Source organism: Pseudochaenichthys georgianus, chromosome 4 (genome assembly GCF_902827115.2).
Source record: "Pseudochaenichthys georgianus chromosome 4, fPseGeo1.2, whole genome shotgun sequence".
NCBI lineage: Eukaryota > Metazoa > Chordata > Actinopteri > Perciformes > Channichthyidae > Pseudochaenichthys > Pseudochaenichthys georgianus.
This window is the reverse complement of record NC_047506.1, coordinates 24,697,241-24,724,071: the sequence shown is the minus strand read 5'-3', so window position 1 is coordinate 24,724,071 and position 26,831 is coordinate 24,697,241. Positions and strand designations below refer to the sequence as shown.

The 26,831-nt window shown below is 39.5% G+C and overlaps 1 protein-coding gene across 10 annotated transcripts in view; it reads right to left on the bottom strand.

Moving 5' to 3' along the window:
- Positions 1-26,831, bottom strand: part of lrrc7 (leucine rich repeat containing 7) — a 131,452-nt gene that overhangs the window by 89,919 nt on the left and 14,702 nt on the right. For all 10 annotated transcript variants that reach the window (XM_034081726.1, XM_071202927.1, XM_071202923.1 and 7 more), the window contains exon 2: positions 19,356-19,655. The gene's annotated coding sequence lies outside the window, so the exon portion shown is untranslated. The remainder of the gene's footprint in view (positions 1-19,355; positions 19,656-26,831) is intronic.

Here is a 26,831-nt window from a genome sequence, read left to right as displayed (position 1 = left end):
TTGGCCAGCTTGGTGAAACCAGTTTAAGCCTCTTAACTAGGAAGAGCCTTCATGTTACCCCTCCAGCACACTAGAATTACATAAACTGCACAAGCAACCAACCGGTCCAACACACTCTCACTCCATAATGGACCAGGAGTGACGTTTGGTCAGGGTCCCGTGATGGAAAAAGCCCACAGCAACACAGAAAAGATGGTCTTAACATGACCCAGCGGTTTAGTAGTTAATAAAAAACAATAATATCAAAACAAAATATTACTAACTTTATTGTGAAATTCAAACTGAACGGTAAAAGAATAGTTTCCGGTCTATTCTGAGCCCGATCTCTGTAGATAAATAAAAATAAAAAACTACGACAGATGTGTAATATATTTAATGCAATCGAACCATTTATTACAATGCATTCATGTGATGACTTTCAAAGAGTAAAGCAAGCACTGCTGAATAAAGTATGATTTTATCTTTTACGAAACGTTTTTTTTTTTCATATGGAATGCAGTTGGAGGTCAACCAATCACAGAGCTTGACAACTAATCACGGGGTTTGTCAAACAGAGCACATGGTGTAGTCCTAAACGATAGCTGGGGATTCTGGGTAGTGTAGTGTCTTCTGCCATCCTTTACTCAGAAAAAATATTTGTTTCAGCGAATCAAAGGGGAAAAATACAAAAGCATTGCACACAATTTAAACCAATCAATGTTGTGTAATTAACCAAGATAATCTGGTGTTTTGTAGTCGATGAGTATTGCAGATATCACTGTAAAATCAATCGACAGCAAGGGGAATACTTACTTCCGGGTGTACAATTCTCCGTTATCCAATGGGAATGAACGCTCACATTGCCTTTAAGGGCAGCCGACACAAACGAATGCCTTGCTTCCATGAGCGTCAAATCCCGCCGCAGATGGGAATACATTGTAATCAGTTGAAAGCTATTTGCGTCCATTTATGAAGCTGAAGGAGCATAGGAGCGTCACAACTGCACGCCACGGGACCCTGACCAAATGTCGCTCCTGGACGATTATGGAGTGAGAGTGTGTTAACGGTCAAACATCTGGAACAGCTGATTGCACACAGTGAGTCAGTGACCACCTCCTCATACTGGATGGTGACAGAAACGTCAGTCATTCCGACCCTGAGCTGCAGTAATGATGATCCAAATCTGTGCTCCTCTTCACCAAACTGTCATTTTGATTCCAGTCATTTTAACATGGATAACTTCCAGGTAATGCAACAATTCAAATACAAATACGATTATGTCACACTCTTTCAAGGAGCAAATTAGTTATTGAAGGTTTTAATCATTCTGTTTAAAATAAGGACATTCTTAGTTTGGCATAGGTGCATTCAAATAAGTGAGGGATGGCCCTTGCTCTCTACCCAGCACCTACAAGACTGTTGAGACTGATTTACCCTCCTAAATTAATTTGCACTCAGGATGAATGGTAGGTAATTCACACACAATTTCCTGTGGTCATCAACATGTCATGTTTAACTATTCAGCATGTCTTGTTAATGCTGACCCTTTATGATTGTTAAAAGCCAATGCATGTCACACCTGGTTAGCTGTGAGATTCAGCCAGCTGTCCACAGTATGGCCATGCTCCACATGAATTATGGGTAGCTACTTGTGTGGTCGAAGGTCAATAATTAGGTTTTCCTCTTTTCTCTATCATCCAGTTTCTATCTCATATCTTCCTCACTCATCTGTAGTTTTATTATTTCTCAATGTTCCCGCCGTTTGGCTGATTTTCACTTATATCATATTTCAGTAGACTTTTCTTTGTTTCATTACTCTCTTTCTGTTGTCGGCACAACATTAAATAAGACACAACAGGGAGCTGGGTACACTGTCACGTAAACTTGCAAGCATAAATGCATTTGCGCACGGTGAGTGTGGATTAACAATGTTATTTTGGTCTGTATTTGAGGATGTTATAGCCCTTTGATCCTTAATAAAATTCATTTGGAAGAGAAGAAAGGAAAATCCTGCCCTCTTTTCTAAATGCCTACATCATTCAAATATGTGCTGCATGTTTAATATCTACACCACATATCACTATTAGCACTCTGGATGGATGGATAGATACATTTCTAGATTATTTTCTCCTCGCACTTTATCTCACACTTTCTGCCTCCTCTCCCTCACACTTGCGTCAGCACTTCTGCCTTCTGATGAATATATGAATGAGATTAAAACACAGAGACACACACACACATACTGTACACTGTCTCGCTCCCCATCCAGCTCATAGCCTACACCACAGAGTACATTTCATGCAATTATTAAAGTCCACTAACTTTTTTCAACTTCCTTAAAAACTGAATTGGTGACAGTTCTTCATAGATATATTGTAAATATTTATATATCATATAAAGCAGGGTTGCCAACTTTGGGTACCTGGCTGGAGTGAGATTTTGATATCATGGGTTTAATTACATATGCACACGAAATGACTGCTATCGTGTCAGCAGCGGGACCTTAGCATATATATAGGATATATATACAATATTATACAAATACACAATATTGGACACAGACTATAAAGGGCACAACGTTTCATTCACTAATGAAAGTCAAACACATGTTTGTTTCCACTGTTTTATTGTCTGCCTGTAGCGATAAGCAATTAATTGACTTATGGTTTGATAAATAAAAATGAACTCGATAAATTGTCATTTATATGAGGATAATAATAATAATAATTCATTTATTTTATATAGGCGCCTTTCAAGGCTCTCAAGGTCGCCGTACAAACACATAAAAACAAGATACACAATACCTAACACCAGCATAAGAAACATAAACAAGACAATGCAGTATATAACATATCAAATAAATAAAACAGAGGATGTGTGATGGATAACGATCAGGGTGGATATGCGAGTGTGAAGAGATATGTTTTGAGGCGTGATTTGAAAATGGGGAGAGAGTCAGTGTTGCGGATGTCAGGTGGGAGGGAGTTCCAGAGGCGGGGTGCAGAGCGGCTGAAGGCTCTAGACCCCATGGTGGTTAAACGGAAGGGGGGTGCAGTGAGGCTGAGGGAAGCAGAAGATCTGAGTGTGCGGATGGGTGTGTTGATGTGCAGGAGGTCGGAGAGGTACAGAGGAGTGAGGTTATGGATGGCCTTAAAGGCGAGGAGCAGAATCTTAAAAACGATACGGGATTTGACGGGGAGCCAGTGAAGTTGCTGAAGAACAGGAGTGATGTGGTTAATGGAGGGGGTTCTGGTGATGATGCGGGCGGCAGAGTTCTGAACCAGTTGAAGTCTGTGGATGGATTTGAGAGGGAGACCAAAGAGAAGGGAGTTGCAGTAGTCGATGCGGGAAGTGACCAGGGTGTGAACAAGAATGGCGGTGGTCTTAGGGTTAAGGGACGGGCGGAGGCGGTTGATGTTGCGTAGATTGAAATAGGCAGACCGAGTGATATTACTGATGTGAGATTTGAATGAAAGTGTGCCGTCGAGGATGACACCCAGACTCTTAACCTGAGGGGAGGGGGAGACTGAAGAGTTGTCTATAGTAATTGAAAAACTGTCAGGTTTGGTTAAGGTGGATTTTGTGCCAATGAGGAGAACCTCGGTTTTACTGTCGTTAAGTTTGAGAAAGTTTGAGGAAAACCAGGATTTTATGTCCTGTAAGCAGTCAGACAGGGAAGATGGAGGGAGGATGGTGGTTGGTTTGGAGGACAAGTAGAGCTGGGTGTCATCCGCATAGCAATGAAAGTGCATGTTGTGTTTACGGAAGATATAGCCTAGAGGAAGTAAATAGATGATAAAAAGAAGAGGCCCCAGGACAGAGCCCTGGGGAACACCGGTCGTGACTGGAAGTGGCTGTGATTTGAAGGTTTTGAGTTGGATGAACTGAGTGCGGCCAGAGAGGTATGATTTAAACCAGAGGAGGGGTGTGTCAGTGATCCCGATGGAGGTCAGTCTGTCAATGAGGATGCTGTGTGAAATGGTGTCAAAAGCTGCACTAAGATCAAGGAGGATGAGGATGGTTAATAGTCCGGAGTCAGCTGCCATGAGGAGGTCGTTAGTGATTTTCACCAGTGCTGTTTCTGTGCTGTGATGGGGGCGAAAACCAGATTGAAATTGTTCGTACAGGCTATTGTCAGACAAGTGGGTATGGATTTGGGATGCAACAGTTTTTTTCCAGGATTTTTGAGAGAAATGGTAGGTTAGATATGGGACGGTAGTTATTAAAGTTGTTGGGGTCTGCACCAGGTTTCTTCAGTATGGGCGTGATGGCGGCTGATTTGAAAAGTGAGGGGACAAGACCAGAGGTGAGGGAGGAGTGTATGATGACAGTTATAAGGGAGGACAATGAAGGTAGACAGGCTTTTACCAGGGGGGTGGGAAGAGGGTCTAACTGACAGGTAGATGGCTTGGATTTACTGATGAGGTCAGATATTACAACAGCAGAGGGAAGTGTGAAACTTGAAAGAGAATGAGAGAGAGGGTCGGTGAAAACAGGGAGAGATACACTGCAGGTGGTGTTAGGAGTTAGTTGCTGGTGAATGTTTTCTATTTTGTCATTAAAAAATGACATGAGGGAGTTACAGTAGGCAGTTGAATACTGATGAGGTGCAAGAGAGTCCGGTGGTCGTAGAATGTTCTTCACTGTAGAGAACAGGACCCTTGTGTTCCCTTCGCCAGAGCTGATGAGAACTGCATAGTACGATGATTTGGCTGTAGAGAGAGTGTCCTTGTAGTGGAGGATGTGGTTATTGTACATCTCTTTGTGAACGACAAGTCCAGTTTTTTTGCAGAGGCGTTCCAATCGACGGCCTTTTGTTTTGAGTTGGCGTAGTTCAGGTGTAAACCAAGGAGCAGAATGGGTGAAGGAAACAGACCGGGTTTTTAAAGGAGCCAGGGTATTGAGCAGTTTATGAAGATAGTTATTGTAATGAGAAACTAGTTCATCAGGCGGGGATGAACTATTTATGCTGGGGAGGTTGTCAATGCCGCTGGAGAGTGTAGTTAAGTTAATATCTTTGATGTTGCGGAAGGAAATAACACGTGACAGATTTGGTTTGGACAGTGTTAAGGTGACAGTAAAGGATATTAATGAGTGATCAGAAATGGGAAGATCAGTTGCAGGATGTGACTAGCAGTTTGAAAGGATGTACTTGAATTATTATTATATATTATCTTTATGTCAGTGGTCTAAAATGGTCATACAACGGTGCCGACAATATTATCGTTTATCGCAATAATTTCCAGGAAAATGTATCCAACAAAATTAATTATCGTGAGAGGCCTATACGTGAAACACACAGACACAAACAAATCTACAGACTTACTCCAAACTGCCAAATATATTAATTAACACACTCACTCTCATATACTCTTTGACTCTATTTTGGCCTAGTAGAACAATAAGCAGCAGACTTTTACTTTTTTATCATTTCTACTGGATTTTAGATCTGCGCATGCGCAATACGGGTCGGCAGTTGCGGCTCCAGAGTATTTGTGTTGGGTAATCTACGGTAGGGCTAACCCATACAGTGGTGGGGCACAAATCAGTATTTGCAATGTAATTACATACACGCTATATCGCCCCCCTTGACAGTGAAACGCCACGCGTGAGGTTTAGATTATTTCCGTCTCAATCCGAATTGAACTGTATGAAATAAAAAGGCACATTCCACTCCAGCGTGTCCAGAACGCAGCCGCCAGACTCCTCACCCACACCAAATCATGGCATCATATCACCCCGGTCCTCAAAGAACTCCACTGGCTCCCCGTTTCACACCGCATCCACTACAAACTCCTGGTCCTCACTTACAAAGCCCTGCACCATCTGCCCCCCCCCCCTACCTCACTGACCTCCTCACCCTCTACCAACCACCCCGGTCCCTCAGATCCTCCTCAGCCGGTTTGCTTTCCATCCCCAAGGCCAAACTCCGGAGCTTCGGGGACAGAGCCTTCTCTGTGGCAGCCCCGAAGCTCTGGAACTCCCTCCCCCAAGACCTCCGTGAGTCTGAGTCCCTTACCCTGTTCCAGTCCCGCCTCAAAACCCACCTCTTATACTCTCTATCCATAAGCCCCCCCCCCTCTCAATCAACTTCCTCCTGACTGCTTTTCTGTTGTGTTTTGTTTCTTTTTGGTTCTGTCTTTGTTTTTGTTTTGTTTGTCTACCCTCCCTCCCAAATGTAAAGCGTCTTTGGGTTCAGAAAAGTGCTATATAAAATTGATATATTATTATTATTATTACATTTGTCTTGAAGTAAATAAAAAGGGCAACCTGGAGCCAATCCTGCAATCTCCCCACAAGTGAAAGAGTTTTTTGAAATACTAACATAAAATACACATTCTGGTACTCTCTTGAGAAGAAAAATAAATAAATCTATTACTCGGCTACACATTTTTAAAAAATGAATGCCATTTTAGTTTTGTGTTACTTTGTTCTGAAAGCTGAACCTGCTGCTCCTCACAGGGAGAAGAGGGAAGAGGCTGTGAATTAAGTTACATTGTGGATAAGGGTGGATGTGGATAGCCCCCATTGTTCTGTGTGTCAAAATGAAAGACAGCCCACACACCTATCAATCATCAAACCGTGGGGTCTTATTTCATTACGTGTTGATTTCTATCAACACGTAATGTTGTATCGATGTATAGAGATGTACTACAGCAAAAGTATTCTCCGTCGGGAATTCCTGCAACAACACCACGCCGTTATCTTGATTCTGATTGGCCAGAAGACATTATCAAAGATGTTCTATTGAGAAGACGATCACTACCTGACAAAAGTTTTCAAAAACGTTTCTAGTCTTCGGTATTTCCAAACAAGTGACTACTGAAATTAATCGTACTAACTGCTGTCTGTGATTGCTTGTTTTGGCGTGAGAATAGTTTGGGCAGAGTGAGAGCGTGAGAGCGTGAGATTGAGAGTGAAAGCGTGTGTTAGAGTTGGCAACCCTGCATAAAGTATGCATTTCAGTAGATTTTGCTTTTAAAAAAAATTAAAATGACATGATAAAATAATAATGGGGCAAGCAAATCGGCGAAATCGAGTGTGACTATTAAAAAATAAATCATTATTATATTAATATTGACAATAACAATCGACCGTCGTGGTACAGCATTTGCTTGGCATTTCCGGGTATTTCGGTATATAATCAGTTTAAAATCACTGATAATGTCATCGGATTAAAAAAAAAAAAGAGAGACTGGCAGAGACTGGTCTGTTTTATCGGATGATAATTTTTAAAAAATGAGTGTCATGAGCATACCATTCCTTTAACAATACCGTGTAACTGGCACGTTTGAAGGGACGAAATCGTGACATCTTCACGTCTCCCAGCATGGTAAATCGTCACCTGTTCACGTCTTGCCATGATACCGGGTTGACCAACAAACACAAGTGTAAAAAGGCCAACTTGTGGTTGAATGGGAGGTTATTTGGAAAGACTATTATTAGGCTGGGGACATTACCTTCCTGAAGTGACAAAAAGACCTCAATAATAAATTGTACTTCGAAAGCTTTAAATATTGTAAAACTCCAGTAAGGGCTTCCATTATCCAATATACTTTTATACACAGTGAGCATTTAGGGATTACAGCTTGTCCTGACTTCCATGTTTCGTGACCTACACTTGTACTGCGCCTGAACGCACCCTAAACACAGGCTGAGGCTGCTGCTCTACCAACACACAGCTCTCGTTATCGTCTTTGTGTTACATTTCACTAAGGAGATCATAAATTAGGAAATACGCTAGGTTAGAAATGGCATAACAGAATTGTACGTTCTGTTATGTGAATGGAGAGTCATCAACACCATTAGGCAAAGTTTAAATTAAATGAATGTGAAATGACCTCAAAAGTCCCAACACTATGATGACATAAATAACAAAAATCACTAATGAGCTTCTGAAAACAGTTGTTATTAGCAGCATTGTGGACATTATTGAAAAAACTGTATTCATAATTATTTTTCAGTCACAGTTCCTCCCTTATACCTTACAGTTGCGATGGGCTTCACCAATGGCCAATTATGGTAGCACAAGATAAGCAGCAAATGCTTTGGAGAAAAACGACTCACATCATGTCACTTCGAACAGCCTGTCCTCCTACAAAAAACGACCACATAGGCCGATTGTTCATGCCCTTATTATGACCCAGTGACACGTTTTTAAAGTGACACGACCACGTGCTCTAGTGGTCGTGTAAGAAACAACATGCTCCCGGCCCGTTCATTGCAAACGCTCCGGAGGGACGTTTATTCACAAATAACCCTCTCTGGAAAATCCTAAATTGTGGAATAGTTTTGCCATTAAAATGCTTTTTGATTCGATTTCTGGCGAGAAGTGTATAGTGTACTCTTAGAATCCACGTCCAGTCGATGTGTAGGATCTATAGTTTGATAGATATTACGAAGATTATTTGAGGTCTCGCCAGGATAACGTGTCTGCAGCTTCCATGTAAAGTTAGCGTGGGTGAAAACAGTTTTTCCGGTCTCGAAGTTTTCATAATAAAACCGGATATATTCCCCTCACTGTCAAATGATTACACAGTGATATCTGCATTACTCACCCACTAAAAAACATCAGTTTATCCTTGTTAATGACACATTATTGATTAGTTTAAATTGTGTACAATGCTTTTGTGTTTTTAACCTTCGACTCAGAGAAACAAATCGTTTTTTCGGAATGTAGACACTACAGTTTCCGAAGACACTACACTACCCGTTCGTTTGGGACTACAACATCCACCTTGCTTTACAAACCCTGTGATTAGTCATCAAGCTCTGTGATTGGATGTTGGAGTGGCAGTGCGACAAGGTTACGCTGAGCGTAAAACAGCTCTATGAAATGGAATGGAACCACGGCAGACTTTCCAAAACTGGAATTGGACGGGGTCAATTCATATATTTGCAAATATGGCAGTAGCCATCGATTATCTTAAGATAAGATAAGATATACTTTATTGATCCCGAGTTGGGAAATGTTTTTGTTACAGCAGCATACTACTTTGTTCTACTCCACTACAATTCAGAGGTTAACCTGTTATTTTTACTCCACTACATGTATTTTAGTTACTTTGCAGATTCTGATTAATGATGTGAAATATAAACAACCCTTAAATCAGACTTTAGTTACACCTGAGTCAAATTCAGGGAAGGTGATTGTCAAGTGCCAAAATAAACTATGCAATATATTGGATGTTAAGTACTTTGTCAGACTTCATATTTATCTGTGGATAAGCCCAAAGTTCTTTTTTTATTCAAAAGAAGACCTTAACTTAAAGTGTTCTTTAATTAACACGTCACCAATTTAAATCAGACTTTAGTTACACCTGAGTCAAATTCAAGGAAGGTGATTGTCAAGTGCCAAAATAAACTATGCAATATATTGGACGTTAAGTATTTTGTCAGACTTCATATCTGTGGATAACCCCAACGTTTTTTTCTTATTCAAAAGAAGACCTTAACTTAAAGTAATCTTTAATGTTTAAATAAAGCCTTATTAGTTTGTCTGTTTTGCACATCCTCCTGTTAATATCTTTGGACGTCCTGCACTATGCAATGTGTGAATTGGTCTAATAAAATAAAGTGAACGAAGATATAAAAGTGTCTCTTCAATTTGTGTGATTTGCATGACTGTACTTCATCACTGCTGTAATAAAGTCCTTCAATATTTTGGTCAAACTCCAAAATCATTGTGGGCCAATAACGCTTATTTTTTTTATTCTCAGCGGTGAACTTTCCAAATGGCACTAGTTTCCTGTAAACTGGCCAAATAGGGAATTCCCTTAATGATACTAGTTTAGCCAAAAATAAAAAGCAGCTCTGTGTTCCAGCCCTCGCTGCGTCCATACCCTCTCCACCGTGTTAATGGACTTCTCAAATGTGTTCTATTCATTTTCCTGCATTAGCTCTGCTTATGATTCTGCAGTTAAATAAGCTTTGAGGGTTTGCCCCTGTCTCAGAAAATGTATTGTCTTGCCACTGTCACTCAGCGACAACAATATGCCAATGTGATTATGATTTAACTAAGCGCATAATCACATTATCTTAATCACGGTTTGATAGCAAATGCTACACCTAACGCCCTTTCCTAGCCTAAATCAAATTACATATTCAATGTGTGTGAGCCACATCAAACATGACCAGCCTACACAGTGACACACATCTATGAAATAGGCGTCCCATTCATTAGGATACTACCTTGAAAAGGAATTAAATGGATGCATATATTGTATGTATTTGTCTTTAGTTGTATCGTGTATTTTCTGCAGTTTACACTGGAACTAAGCCAAAGTCAACTTCCTGAAACTATGCTCTGAGAAATTACTAAACCATTAGAGAGAGAGTTGTGGCTTGGTCGTCATAATGGACTTTTCCCACAGCTCTGCAAACTTCTACACATTCCAGTTTAAATAAATACGTTTTTTGTCGCATTTTGAAGATGTGTGCAATATGAAGCAAGTCAGAACTTTGAGATTCCTGACAAAACAGTGAATAGTGCACAAAACTTCAGGGAGAAGTCAATCTTGAATCATGCTATCAGATGAAGTTAACTGTTGGCTCTGCAGCAGATTTAGGTGATTTACAGATTGCATTATAACACCATGATTGACAACAGACAATGCATTCAGCCACACTTCTTCTGTCTCGGGAAAAAAAACTCCAAATTGCTTTCTTAAATGGGATTAAGATAGGATTTTCTCATTTGGATGTTCATGTAATGTGGCCCCAGGAGTAAATCGCACTGGAGTTGTTCACAAAGGCCATTAGCTCTGTTCAGTTCAGCTCAGACTGAAGATACAGTCCCATGGGATTCATTTGCAATCGCTTCAATTACTATTGACTTGCCCAAATGTTCTCTCTTGCCCAAATATTCCCTCTTGCTCAACTGTCCTCTTCCATGGAGAAGAAACTGTAATCACAAAGCTAATAGCACTCCGTGACTCTGAACAATGTGGTCTGGAAAACCCTTTCAGTTTTACTCCTTTTACTGTTAATGTTGTTCATGAAGCCTTAACCAAGTTAGATCCTAAGAAACCGGCTGGCCCGGACAACGTAGAACCTTTCTTTTTAAAGATAGCTACAGATTTTATTGCTCCTCCTCTCACTACTCTTTTTAACCTCTCCCTCAGCACAAATGCAATTCCAAAAGTATGGAAGTCAGCTTATGTCTTGCCTTTGCTAAAAGGAGGGGAGGCAACTATTTTAAATAACTATAGGCCAATCTCTAAATTGTCAGTTCTGGCGAAGGTGCTCGAACGCCTAGTGAGTGAACAAGTAAAAGAGTTTTTATGTGAAAATGATATCCTGTCTAAACATCAGTCAGGCTTCAGAAAGCAACACAGCACCATCACTGCCACAATGAAAGTGGTGAATGACATTACGAGTATTTTAGATAATAGGCAGAGTTGTGCAGCTCTATTTATTGACCTTTCCAAAACGTTTGATACCGTCGATCATCGCATCTTAAAGCAGAGGCTACTCAGTATTGGCATATCTAGCCATACGGTGGGGTGGTTTGTGAACTACCTCTCTGAAAGGTCCCAATGTGTTCACTTTGATGGGCTGTCTTCTGAGTGGTTAAACATTGCTAATGGTGTTCCTCAAGGTTCTGTTTTAGGTCCACTTTTATTCTCCATATATATCAACAGTTTAGGTGAAAATGTGGAAGAAGCTACTTTACATTTATATGCGGACGATACCGTGATGTACTGTGCAGGTCCCTCCATTAAGGAGGCTGGTGTTACATTACAGGCTGTTTTTAACACTATTCAGACTCAGCTCTCTGAACTAAAGCTTCTTTTAAATGTTGATAAAACCAAGGTAATGCTATTTTCAAAAGCTAAAAAGACACCAGAGCCTGTTTTAGATATTGTTACTATGCAAGGACAAGTACTTGAAGTGGTTACCTGTTATAAATACCTTGGTATCTGGCTTGATGATTGTCTTACTTTTAAACTTCATGTCAATAACCTGCTTACAAAGCTGAGGGTTAGGCTAGGTTTCTTTTTCAGAAACAAGTCCGGTTTCTCGCTTGAGGCCAGGAAAAGGCTAGTCACTGTGACCTTTTTACCTGTGCTGGACTATGGTGATTTGATCTATATGAATGCACCTGCCTATTGCCTGAACAAGTTAGATGCCGCCTATCACAGTGCACTGAGATTTGTCACAAATTGTAAAGCACTTACACATCACTGTACCCTGTATGCCAAGGGCAGGTTTGCCATCACTTACTGTAAAGAGGCTCAGTCATTGGTACACGTTTATTTATAAAGCTTTGTTGGGTAAACTCCCGTATTATATCTGCTCTCTGATAACACAGAGAGTTGCAAGCAGCTATTGTCTGAGGTCACATGATGTAGTATTGTTAGATGTGCCAAGAGTAAGGACTGTCTTAGGTAAGACAGCTTTTATGTGCGCAGCTCCACTTGCTTGGAACAGTCTTCAGCAAGAATTGAAACTGAGCAATCTCATTCCTCTGCATGTCTTTAAAGCTAGGCTAAATGAAATGCTCGTTGATACAATGGGCACTTGTAACTGTCTATAACTATGTAAATGTATCCTGTAAATATAATGTATGATGTCCTTTATTGTTTTATGTTTCATGTGAAACCTATATGCTGCAGGTCTCCCTTGAAAAAGAGATCTATGATCTCAATGGGACCAATCTCGTTAAATAAAGGTTTGAAATGAAATAAAATGACTCCTAAAAGAGCTATTTATAGAAGCACTTTGTCCAAAAAATACAAATATTACATACATTATCTTGCACACACCCTGCAGAGTTTCTTAAATCTAGAACAAATTATTAATTGGATAAGGTAGTCGTATGCTTGTAAATATTTGTGTGGTAAGATGAACAAAATAAAGGTGTTTGTGCTATTTAACCTAGCCTCATTGATATAAATAGAAATAAACACATGCCAGTACAATACAACTCACTACAAACGGCCTCCTAGAAAATGTATTAGCACCTCTCTGAAACAGTTCAAAACAAAACCTTACAGGATAACCTTTATGGAGAATGTAGTGTATGGCTGTTACGCCTCATTAGTTTTATCAGTGTGTAAAGAATAAACAGGAACACGTTAAAAGCACATAACCTGCTATTTATGTGTTTTTCGAAAATCCTGCTTTGTCCTCTCTCAGTGTTAATATTGTTAAAGAAAACTATGAGTTTGTCAAGAACCTTTGTCCATGATTAACATCCGCACCAAAGTAGTTTAACACTAACTGTGACTATATGATCCTGCAATAATACCAGATTTCTGTGAAATGTAGTTCTGCTGCATGTCCCATGTCAGGACTACAGCCTCAGAACACAATAAGCACTCGAAGTAATCTACTTACTCAAGTTAAACAACGTGGCTAGAGAGAAACAAACAAGGAGATAATTTGGCTAGACTACATCGACTGAAATGATCACTATAATTTGCTGACTAAAAAAAGACTTCAGTTCTACATCTACACTAAAATAGTTGTCTTTGACTGGGATAAGATTATATTCCGAGACTTTACTTTACTAAAAGAAAACTTATAACAAAAACTAACATGGATATTCTAAACAGGACTAAATATAAATAAATTAGCTTCTAAAACATAACTCATCTCACTCTGGGAAAGAAGACAAGTAAATGTATTCAGCAAATGTGGAGCTATCCCTTTAATTCCCTGGATTTACATCACACGGTCGGTACATTAAACAGTGATGGATTCATCTTTGGTGTAGGCCAGTGGGATATAGATTTAAATAAATCCTATATGATGCCTGGAAAAGCAGGGCTGTTGAAACATTTATGATGACTTCATTTTGACCGCAGGGGCAAACGAGGTGACTCCTGGAGATGGACTTTTTCCTAGAAAGAAGAAGTGTTCCTGGAAGATCAAGTGCCCCTTTCTTTTTTTTCACCTTAACAACTTAAAATAAAAAATAAAATAGATAAAGGATGCTAAAACAGTTCTGCATTTCCATAGGAGCTACAGTGGTTAGTTTAGAGGAGATCCAACTGGACGCTTCATTCGGTTTATTAAATGTAATGTGTAGTCCCAAACTGGTGTGCTGTTTAGTAGACGTGCCTGAGATGCCACCTAGTGATTCTGATAAGACCACCCCAGTTAAATTACACCCTCTTTTTTCCTGACTCAGCGAACAGAAAAGAGTATGTTTCCATGGCAACAGTAGACAGAGAGATATAGAGAGAGAAACACAATGAGGTAGCTACTCTTAACTCGGCCCATGTACGCCCACACAGAAACCCACTAAAAAACGCACACATACACACAGAGAGTGTTTTAGTGATACATATAGTATCGTAGATCACATTTATACTTGCTTTAAGTCCTTGCTGTGTGCCAGAAAGATCATGACAGTACTGCATACTTATGCAGGGTTTAATTTAGAGTTAAATAGGGAAGATCAGTAGTTCACCAGGAAATAAAAACCGCCTCTGAAGGATGTGGAAGAAGCAAGATGGGAAATAATCAGATCTTACTAGTGACACACTCTGTCGATATACCCCATGGGCAATAAACTCATTTTCCACGTCACAAATTTGGAACTTAATAAGAAAGTCTATCCACAAGCATAACATAACATTTCTGATTTAGTACACACATGCCCATCAGTAGAAGATCTTATGATAGTCTTCATCATTCATGGTCCTTCACTGGAAATGTTTTAAAATCCTGAGCAACATGTACATGCTATAATAATGTAAGCTAGTAATCAAGTCTATCAAAAGTTATTTTTCATGTTTTTTAAGTAATTATTTAATCTTCTGAGAGGGATCTTTCAATCCAAACCTAAAATAAACACTTGCATCAAGAAAATGTACCACCTTCACACCAAAAAATACTGCCCAAGCTTCCAATAAGGAAAATAACAACAAAAAAGAGTTGGCAGATTGCATTGAAATTCAAATGAACACATTCAGGAGATGAGACCCATTCTCCCAGGGTGGACTACTCTCCTCTTGGCACACATTATATACAACAATTATAAATGTGATCACCAGAAATGTGATAGCCTCAGCATTGGTTCAAGTGACACAATGCAGAAAATGTGTTCTTGGTAATACAATTAGCTTTGAATTAAATAAAGTTCCAAACAACAGATAGCAGCACACATTGTTTCAGTATCAACATATTGTTTTCACAGCTAATCCTGTACCTCAGTGGCTCGTGTGGTAAAACAAAGCAGATCTGCCAGCTGCTACTGCTGCCACAGCTGCAGTTTCCCTGTCAGTACACTACATGTGTGTTTGTGCTGTTTATTATCAAGTTCCAATAGCAGCTTAGTGATTCATTCAAATTACATAGGAACATGATTTCCATTAATTGGACAGCCAAGAGTACTTTGCAGTTTTTCTGTGGGTGGCTAGAAACCCTGTTGTGCAATGTGTGTTGCTAGTAGCAACCACTATTGGCACAGCTCTAAAGCAGTTTTGTTTTACATTGTTACATCCAGGTATTTTTATCTTTTCTTGTCCTTATTGGAGTATTATCTGTTATTTGAAACATTTCCGTGTTTATTGGTTAATTAGGTTTTCTGTGATCAGTTAGTGCCAACAAAACTACTCATCACAAGCCATATTAGGTTAATGTGTTGCTGGTACAATATTCTGAAGGTGTTCAGACCAGAGGCAGAGCTTGATTGTGTTTTGGATATTGGTTCTTAACAGCAACTGGGAGTACTTTGTCTGTAAAGTAAGAGGAGCTTTACCTTTAAATACAGTATACCTCATACTTCATATTTAAAGCTTTAGGAGGCCGTAAACGGCAACATTAAGCCAGAACCGCAGTGACGCTTCCTAAAACCCGGATGTAAACTCCTTCCGGTTCCTTCGTCAAAAACGCAATGCAATTTCTCCATAGGATTTTGGAAAATAGCTCGAAATAAGGTCTGGGGTTGACACACATTTAAAGAGCCTGTGACAGCATCCCAACAACTGTTGTGCAATGAAATATTGGGCTATTAGTAATCTCGAACCGTCAGTTTAAAAAAGAAAAAGCGATACCGTTCCGTTAAATATCAATAATTTCGAACATCGCGGGGAAATTCCTTGACTCATTTTGAAGTTTTGGGGGAAGCCGGAAGTGACGTCAATGCGGGAACGCTTCGAGAGCCAAACACGGACAAAGTGTGTTGTCATGCGTAGAAATGGTGAATTACTGAGATTAGGCACGTTAATAACGTTGTAATGAAGTTGACTACAGTATATTCATATTTGTCAGTGCTTTCATGTCAATTCGGCGACATAAACATAAATGATCGTGGTGGAGATGATGATTACATTAGGATTAAAAATCGGGAGTGAGAGCTGCTGAATTTCCTCCCGTCGGATGTGATATAAAAACAAATCGATTATTTTTGTGGTTATAAACTCAAGTGGATGAAACTACATTTATTAGTGCTTTCATGTCAATTCGGCGAACATATGATACATTAAATGATCGTGAGGATGATGATTACAAATCGTTTGTTTGAGCCGGTCTGCATTTCCTGATGAGAAAACAAACCGATGCTTTTTGTAGTTGTAGTACACCAACAACATGGATTAAACGTGTGTTTTTTTTACCACAATGTTGGGGAAATTAATGGATAAAATGCACGGATTATTATTATTATTCCCACTCCGATCGGGACACTAGGTCCACCGTTTCCCCGCAGCGAGGCTCCCCCCGTTGACAGTTTACGTGGGCTGGGTGCAGTGGCGGACTGGCCATCGGGACGAATCCCGATGGGCCGGTACCGAAGTGGGCCGGTCGGATAAGTAACTAGCACATCCCCCATAGGCGGCGCGTGAGGCTCAGGTTTGAGACGGCTAAATAACTTATTTTACCTGACGCTGCCCGCCTCCGGCGTCTATAGAAAAGAGATCAACTCAGTGTGCGGAGTTTAAATCTCTCAAGTCATATTACAGGATAAAGGAAATACAGTTTAAACTGCCATATGCAGAGAAGACGCCGACGTGTCGCACTTATCATTCATATTACATCATCAATCAGATCATCGATCATATAATATCATAATATATCATATATTTCCTTATCTGAGTCAGCTTCTCCAGCCTCATCTGGCCGTGCAACACTCAGTGTCACAGACTGTATGTAGAAGTATTATTTAACACATTATGTTGACGAAACACTCGAGACAAATGTAATTAAAGTCAGATCCACTCGTGTCTTAGACGTGAACGCGCTCTCAGCTGGAGAGAGAAACCCTGGCTTGATTTACCGAGTTGATAACCAGCGTCCGCTTAGCGAGATCTCGTTTATTAGTTTGTTGTTGTTAGTTTGTTTGTTACTCAAACATATCCAGGATCTGTTGAACTGGCTTCGTAGTACAGGGCACAGGTGGCTAGCAGCGCTAATGTCAAAGACACAGACATTATACATTATATTTGTATTTTACCAGGATGCAGTGACACAAATATTTACATATTTACATTTACTATCTACAGCACCCGCCGCCCCTGACATCCCCCACTCCCCCCGTTGACAATTTACTAGCGGTACCGAAGTGGGCCGGTCGAGAGTCCCGGGATGATTTTTAGTCCCATTCCACCACTGGCTACATGACCATATGATCGCCCATATTGACGCACCTCATTCCTAAACTTCTAACAGATACAACATAAACCGATCCTTCAGCCTCATATGAGCTCTCAGATACGTTCAACATTAACCTGTCATCGCTGTCTGAGCTTGCTGCTGTGTGCGCCATCGTGCGTTTACATTCAGATGCTGGGATCCTGAACGGTGCAGCTGGAGCGCTGTGCCTGCAATGACGTCACCCATCATTTGGCGGGACTTGAAGAATCCGCGAGAAGATCCAGAAAATTGTCAACATTGAAGGGCAGATTAATGGTTATCAAAGTACAAATATCCGAAATCAGTTCAGTAACGGTTTTCAAGGGGACAATATGTACTCAAATTGATGGGTTTGGATGATGGGGGAAAACCGTGTCACAGGCTCTTTAAGAGACGGATCACGTTTTGTTGAGCCGGATAATATCCACATGTCTATCCTACTTTTATAATTTTCGAAGCATAAATCTACTCGCAAGAAGCAAAATGCTAACGTTATGCTATAAAGGAACTACAGCAGGGTCGCTGCTTCAACGTCACGCCAACTTAAGATCCATATTCAAACATACAGATTGTAAATCGTACAAATTGAAGTGTTTGTTTGAACAGTTTGCAGGAGGCAGGTACTTGCTTTCAAGCAGAACAGGGCAAACAAACTTAGCGGGAGTGTTTTACGTGTTCGGTGTAATGACGTAAAATGGCCTGGACAACTTCTGTAGTCCTATTCAGCCACTTGTTAACAACCATCGTTTTTCAGACACGTAAACTCTTCAAAAATCACAAGCGGGGTCACTGCTGATGTATTTAATGTCGTAGAACAAAACGTGATCTGTCTCTTCAATTTGTGTCAAACACAGACCTTATTTCGAGCTATTTTCCAAAATCCTATGGAGAAATTGCATTGCTTTTTATCGAAGGAACTGGATGTGGTAAAAATGCTAACTTACTTCCGGGTTTTAGGACGCGTCACTGCGGTTCTCTATAGGTGGCAGTAAGAGAATCTTAACGCGGATGGGCTTAAACTTGTGCCACAATATGCAAATATGTACGTTGTCATAATATCAATTTTAATTTTCTAAACACACTTAGTAGGCCGACTTCTTTGTATTTTACTCACTTGTTTGTTTTTTTTACTGTGAATTGCTTATAAACAGTTGTTCATCAATTGGTGATACTTTTTCCTGCCATAACAGTAACCTCCACACCTGTCCAAAATCTGATTTGAAAGGACTGTTTCTGTCCAAAACCTGACAATCACTCCCAATTCAGACACCAATTGTGCATGCAGGTGCAGAAGTAAGAAAGTATGCAGGGTTTGAACTTTTCTCTTATGCTTGATTCACTATTCACACAATTACTTTCAAACACTTCTGTGTGTACAACCGAGTGCAAGACCACAAATACTTCGAGGACACACTGAAAGTTTGTGCTATTATTAAAATTATTTATAACTTAATACAGATGACAAAGGCATGCAAAAGACAGAATGAGGAAAGAGACCGAGTTCGGCAGCCAGTAGTTTATGTTCATGTTTGTCAAGATTCCTCCTCTCATGCACATTTTTTCTTTATGGGGTTAACATTATGTAATCATTTGCCTTTCTATCTTGAACCTCTCAATCCTTTCACCCTAGTCTCTCCCTCCCACACCTCATCTTCCTCACCTCCTCCCCCTTCAGCTCTCATGTTCAACACCCCTCCTCCAGCTCTATAATCAGGGTGATAATTAGGAACTGCTAATAGTGACAAAAACAGCTCTAAGAACGGACTATACAGAATATCGCCCTCCTTTCTTACCTGTACTTTGGGCCAATGAAAGTTCAGATGCCGGTGTATGAGGCGTTGGTCCAGCTGTCAGTCACCCTGAAGATCAGTGGTGGGTGGAGCTTATATTTCCGGGTGACGGCCTGTGGTTGGTCAGGTTCATCTTTGCTTCCTTGTAACCCCACCCACTTGGCCCATACAAGGCTTTATGGGTACCAAACTCTGCTGGACATGTTTGGGCAAATATTGTTTGGTTAAGTGGTCAGGAGCAGTCTTCTCGAGGAATCTTCTTGTGCCGTCTTCATGTATGTTTCCTGTGCAAACAAAGTAGGCCTATAAAGAAGAAAAAAACACATTTAGTTATAGTTGTTTCAGGCTTGGCGTTCTACCTTGACACAAGAGCAGTTTACAAAGGGGCTGATTTGGCGAATCAATTGAAATTCCTGAATTAAAAAACGAGCCATCGACCTGTAGACAGTTGGCTAGAATGGCAACTGGCTCAAAACGATTTTTACCAGCTGGAGCTAGCTGGCTACTTCAAACAAACATATGATACTAGGTTGAAAACACCATCTCCTAATTTTTTTGTTGTTAGGTGGTACAAATACCATACCCAATAATATAAAACATACTTATTGAAAAACACACAGATGCTCAATTTCACTTTTACACGACTGTAGGCAGTAAGCTAGTAAACTGGACATGCTAACGCTAGCAGCTTATGTTGGAACCATGGTTGGAACAAACAACTGTAAAATCCATTGTTTCCACATTTATTACAACTTTAAATATAGTCTATCTATCTGTTTTGTGTTTAGCTTTTTATCTTATTTATTGATGTGTGTTTTGTCTTTTTGTATGTGATATGGACCTTGAGTCTGGAATAAAGATTGGAATAGAACATTTCAACTTTCCAGTTACCTAATTGAATTGTTTTTCCATTTCAGGCCACCGTTTTACATTTCTGTAATGCTACTTTAGCAATGGTGCTTGGAGATAGCATTCTCTTTGACAAACATGTATAAACACAGACACATTGTGCACCAACAGAGTCAAATTTTGCAGGAATTAAACTCTTTTTATTTATGGAAACAAAAACAAAGTCTAGTGAACTGTCAACACATTAATAGTACCAATCTTGATATATTATAATTTAGCAACCCCCAAACTAAAAGCTTTGTGCTTTGTGATGACTTGTACCCACTTTCCTTTGTCACTTAAAATAGAAAATACTTGTCTCTCATCTCCATTAACACAATCAGCTCAAATTAAGCATGCATAAAATCTCAGTTCTACAATCTCGGGTTGATGCTTTGTCACATAATAACTAAGGGTATTTCTTGGCACTGAAGGAAGATGATCGCAGCTTTATTAAAGAGTGGAATAAAATATTTTACGACTAATTTTCTGCCCCTGCATCGTGTGATTTCTATTATCAATCTTCTGTTAGCACACTCCTTAGACTATGATCGTTTTCTATTATTTATAGATCTAACACTGAGTTATCATTGCGAATATAAGCCTTGTCTGGGTCTGTTACACTAAAAGTCAATCTACATTTTAATAATAATAATAATACCTAAATTAATTACATTACATTGAGCTGACGCTTTTATCCAAAGCGACTTACAATAAGTACATTCGACCAGGAAGACACAACCTTGAAGAAAACAGAATCATATAAGAACATCAGGTTTCAAAGAGCCAATCGTTTCAAGTGCTACTCAACTGGCTTTAGATAAGCCAGTCCTTAATCATAATGTTTCACAATTTTTCCTCAGAATTTTTAATTTTTTAACATTAAATGAAATGCAAAGTTACTTCTTTTTTTATTGGGCTGGACGTCATATTGTGAGCATATATCATTTAGTAATTTACATTTTTAATTAGTGCAAATGCTGTTTACAGAATTCCACTATAGTTCTTCTAATCTTTATTCTTCCGCATCTTCTTCTTCTTATTATTTCAACCCAAAGTTTGCCTCTCAATAACTTCAGCATACTTTCAGCTAGGGCGGTGGTGGCAAGTCCCGGCAAGACCAAGTGCTACAGAGGTGTCCATGAGCAAGGCACCGTTCCCTACACTGCTCCCCAGGCGCCGTTCATAATGGCAGCCCACTGCTCCTAACACAGGATGGGTCAAATGCAGAGAAACCATTTTGTTACATAGTACCTGTACCTTCAAATCCTCTTTTACCTACACTATGCGCCAAATTGCTATACTCCTTCCACATACTTTCAGCTAGAGACTTCATTCAAACTTTAAAATGATCACAAAACATTCAGCTATTAAAATTGTATTCAGATATTTGATATCTTTTACACTTTTTGAGATATTTCAAGTCAAATCAAATCAAGTTTTATTTATATAGCACATTTATAAACGATTTTTGGTCGAGCTGTACATAAAATAAAAATAGCCTACAGTAGAGACACTTTACAGCAAATACAACAGCACAGATTGTTCAGAATATCAGTATGAGAAAAACGACACCCTCTATCCTTAGACCCTCACATCGTACAAGGAAAAACTTCCAGAGAAAACCCACAGTTTAAGGGGAAAAGATGGGAGAAACCTCAGGGAGAGCAACAGAGGAGGGATCCCTCTCCCAGCACGGACAGACGTGCAATAGATGCCGTGTGTAAATCGAAGAGATAATACATTTTACAGCATATAGACCGAATTTAACTTAGTTTGGAGGTTGGTAAAGAGGCCTTCTTCAGATTTTAACATTAGTGTGTATTGCGCAGCTCGTTAAAGCTTAGAGTGCGTGATGTCACAGCTAGAGTGGAGGAGAGCTTGAAATTCGCCGTAAAAACTTTTTTTAAACCTGCCATAATTCCCAAACCCAACACTCCTTGGACATCATTTTTCATGAAAAACGTAGGAAAACCTCTCCTAAGTTGAAAAATAAAACAAGATTAAGCCGAACATTTAAACAAAATGCCTCTTGAGGGCATGAAGTGACAAGAACTTTCAACATGTCTCCATTAAGGCCCATTGTAAATTCAGCCTGATCTTTCCTCAGAGCAGCAGCTGCACACCTTTAGTAAATCTGCCAAAAATACCACATTATCGACCCGAAAGTACACAAAAAGCAGACTCAGATGCTCGTCAGGGTCCTGACATCCTCCACGTGTCGACATGTTACCGATAACAGCTACCGTTTTTAAACTATAGTTAGAAATGTAAGAGGTTTATCTCTCATTCAGAACAATGGAAAGGCTCTCCTCTCACTGATCACTGCACATCACCATGGTAACCATTGATCTCTGGGCTCTAACACACACAGGTGTTTGATAACGTCGTCACCATGGTAACCTTTGATTTCTGGGCTTACACACACAGGGGTTTGATAACGTTGTCACCTCAAGCACAAACACACAGACTGGAGTTTAACAGACTGTCTCAGCATATTATTTTCTGTCTGATGGAGACTTAATACTGACTTCAACATGTTCCACATATGTTATACATTATTGGTGACCTATGGTTTTAGTTCAAATGTTTGCAGTTAAAATATTCTGCTGCTTTTCAAAGCGTTTTTACTTTCTTTTCTCTTCTTAAAACACATTCATTCACTACTACTTACATTTAATATCTAACTCCTTCAGCCTACTTTCAGCTACAGATACCATTCAACTCTTAAACTATTCAGCTATTTCAGGACATTGAGGCTATACATTTAGTTGTTTATACCTTTTTTAAACATTTTCTATTAAATATTAAGCTTATTCACTATTTTTCCTACTCTTCCAGTTTGACAGTTCACTTTCAAGTTTTCAACAAAGTCATTGCAATGCATTTGAGCTGTAACAATTTGGATTCAAATAATTTCACTTTTCTGCATTTCTCCGCTAAGTTCAGCAACACACTTACTTGGTTTTTGTAGCTAAAAGCAGCTACAGAGACCATTCAACTAATAACATATGCAGCTTTTTCTGCATTTTCAGCTAAATTCAGCAACAAATGTACACAGTTTACAGCATTCGCACACATTTTCAGCAGGAAATGCATTTTCTAGTTTAACATTACTTTGAGTTTTTACCACTTATAAGATGTCTTATTTAAGGTGTCTTATATTTCCAACGTAATTTTCAATTGTATTTTAAATATTGCATTGTTTATTAACTGAATATATTAAAATGGTTAGGGGTTTCACAAATATTGCAATTTTTTCAGTGCAGGCATGAGCACACATCCACACACATGCGCTCTGGATATGACAGTGGTAGTTGAAAACTCACCAACAGTTATGCAAAGTGCCTCTAAAAGAGTTTAAATGGATTCATATTAAGAATGTTCTCAAAGCGAGACTATTTACACAAGTTTAATGTGAGCTACAACACAAACTACACACCTCTTGTTTCCCTTCACACATGGTGACTAATGTAAGGAGCACTGTGACTTCTTGTGCCCTCAACACAAAACCTCTGCATCATTCTTCCTTGTTTACAGTCGATTAACACCTCAATAAATCTCTAGAGACCAACAATTAAATGGAAGAATTGCTCGGTAATGTACGAAATATTTTTCACAGAAGCTGCGATGAACAGTGAGAACCATCAGTGAGATAACAGCAGCCGCCTGCCTGCATTTGTGTCAGTTTGTCTGTCCAAACAATCCAAATGACATCCAATAATGTGGGGATGTTCGTCACCATGGCGATGCATGAGTCATAGAGAGGTTCGTTATGGAGACAAAGGCCTGAGTCGAATGTATCATTATGTTTTGAGAGAGAGGCCTAGATACCAGCACACATACAAGTATTGTTTATAAATATACTGTATTGTCAAGACAGAGTTTATTCTCAGCTTCTATTTTCCAACATGCAATTCCACACTTGTCAATCATTCTTCCCCTTTCAAAACAAAAGCCTCCTTGCAGCCAAAAATATACTCTCACTCTTTCTAGGTTAATGACTTAGTTGCCACCCATTTCCTTTATTATCACTTGTTGGTAATGTATTGTATAAGCAGTCTATGATAATGAATCACCGTAGCAATCTACAGTATAATCATAATGTACAATAAGATGACCATTTAGTGATGCTTACAATACGTAGTTTTAGTCTGCTTCATTTAAATGAATTTCTAAATCAATTATTTTTCTATATTTACACATCTCTTCTCACTCTTGTCAGCCAATCATACCAGCTGGAATGAAGTTGATGTACGTGACTCACAAGCTCAGCTGTCGTCATCCCTCCAGCTGGTGGATGTTTATTTGAAGCGGGTTTGCATGAGATATCTTTGAATGCTTGAGTGAGCCCAGTTATTTATCTAATTAGCTTGACTTATGGCATCAACTGATTTCATGTACAACTTTAAAATGTTTCCATCATTTTTGATATTCATATTATCTTCATATTTAATGTTATAATAGTAGGCTTCAACAGGAAGTATCACAGTGATGGACTTATTGAGGTACTATCTCTCGCAAAAAACAATGTGTGGATTTGTAACTACAATAAGTGTTTTGTAAAATTACACATTTACGCCAATGTCTTCTTATGTTTGTGACTTAGGTACAATACTTTTCCTTTAATTAAAATAATTTTAAATCTGGCAAGACATTTGAGTTTGATTTTGATTGATTTGATTTTTTGAGTGCTGAACTTTTAAATTCATGCTGGTTAACCTTGTGATTTGAAGCACTTTGCGACATTGCCTGGAGTATGTTAGGTGAGAGTTAGAGTTTCTGTTAAACTTGTGATACATCATCCTTATCATTTATTAAAACTGAGTGTATTTCCGCCCAATTTAACACTGTGAGCCAGTTTGTATGGCAGGAGAAAAAGGGAGGGATCCTTCTTCTAGTGACTAGTAGCACAGAATATCATACAAATTGGAAAATGGGCCCAGCTGCAGTTTCAAAATACAAATGTGCTCCCAGGCATTGGTTAGTGCAGAATGTCAAATGATATCGATCAGTCTGAAAATGTGTTTTGAGCTGAATCAGCTCACCTCGGTACCAATTTTTGTATTTGTCCAATTGTTTTAACTATATAGAATGGAGTAAGTCAGTAAGTGTAGTGCCATAGTTATATGGTTTTTGCTGAGGGTTTAATGTTGAGCTACGAAAACATTAATTGTAATAATGATCTACGATGTTCCACAAGGTGAACGCGTCAGAAAGTGATAACAGTATGTCATAGTAATGTGACAGTAATAGGCTGAGATTTCTGACTGTGCTTTCTGAACTAACACTTTGCATTTGTGAACAATTAATGCAATCAAAGGGTAAAAGGCTGTATATTAACAGGGCTCAGATTCAGCCTTTAGAGCTTACCCCTGCAGGTAAATATGAAATCCCTCATAAACAAATCAGTTTTCCCATAAAATCAATTAGCAAGCCATTGCATTTTGACAGAGCTGGAGTACGGCAGAGAAGAAAGCATCATCCTTTCTTCAAAAGCTCCTCAATGCTTCAGAGATTTTACACTGAATAAGACAAATGAATGGAAGGAAATTGTCCTGTGGTCCTCCCCACAGTTTCAAAAAGCTCCTGCAGACTATTTTTCTCTCAGAGAACTGACTCCCCTGCCCACCCACAGTCTGTTGGCCGCCTCACCCTGTTCTTATCTGTGAAACAAAGCCAGTACCTCCTTTTGGATGTCATAACTGATTGGTGGTGCAATTGGCTTTCTTTTAGAATAACCAAAATGTTCAGTGGGTATAAAAGTCCGAACACAAAGTAAACCATTCCTTTTTTGACTTGATAAACTGTATTTAATGAATGAGAGAAAAAACAAAAATGAGTGTTTCGTCTCTCTTTTAACTCTTTCACTTATTTTCCTTTTTTCTCTTACACCCTCCTTCTCTCTCTCCTTCCATCCCGTCCATCCTGGCAAACACAGTGGGAGCGAAGGGTGAATTAATAAAGGAGAGAAAGTGGAGCACAACTCCCTGAGGTCTGCCTTTTCTGGGACGCTGACACAGAGAAACACACAATCTCCATAGAGACCCTGACACACACTCGCAAATGTGAGGCAAAGAGCCACATGCTTTCTTCTCACGCATTGTTGGGGTGATGAGACGGGATGAGGAGAGAAAGTAATCAATCCATACATCCCATCATCTACATGTCCCTGGCCCTGCCTATGGGAGGGATTAAAGAGGGGGAGTGGAGACTGAGAGAAGGAAGAGGAGGTGGGAGGGCAAGAGCCACGTGAGGAAGGATGCTTGAGAGTGTAGCCCTGGGCGGTGAAACTTACAAAGGGCCCATACTCTCTGTAACTCTTTTCATTTGATGTCCCCCTTCCTTTCTACTCTTCTTTCCTTATCCCTTCTCTTTAATTAGATAATGGTCACATACTCCCTTTGCTCCTCTTCTACTCTCTTGTTTCTGTACTTTTACTCTCACCTCTTCTCCCTTCTCCCTTCTTTTTTCCTTTCCTTTCCTTTCCTCTCCTTTCATATCCTCTTTCCTCTCCTTTCGACACTCTTCCCTTCCCTTTATTCTTGTTCTCAATAGAGTGAATTTATAGATTTACTCTGAAGTACATTA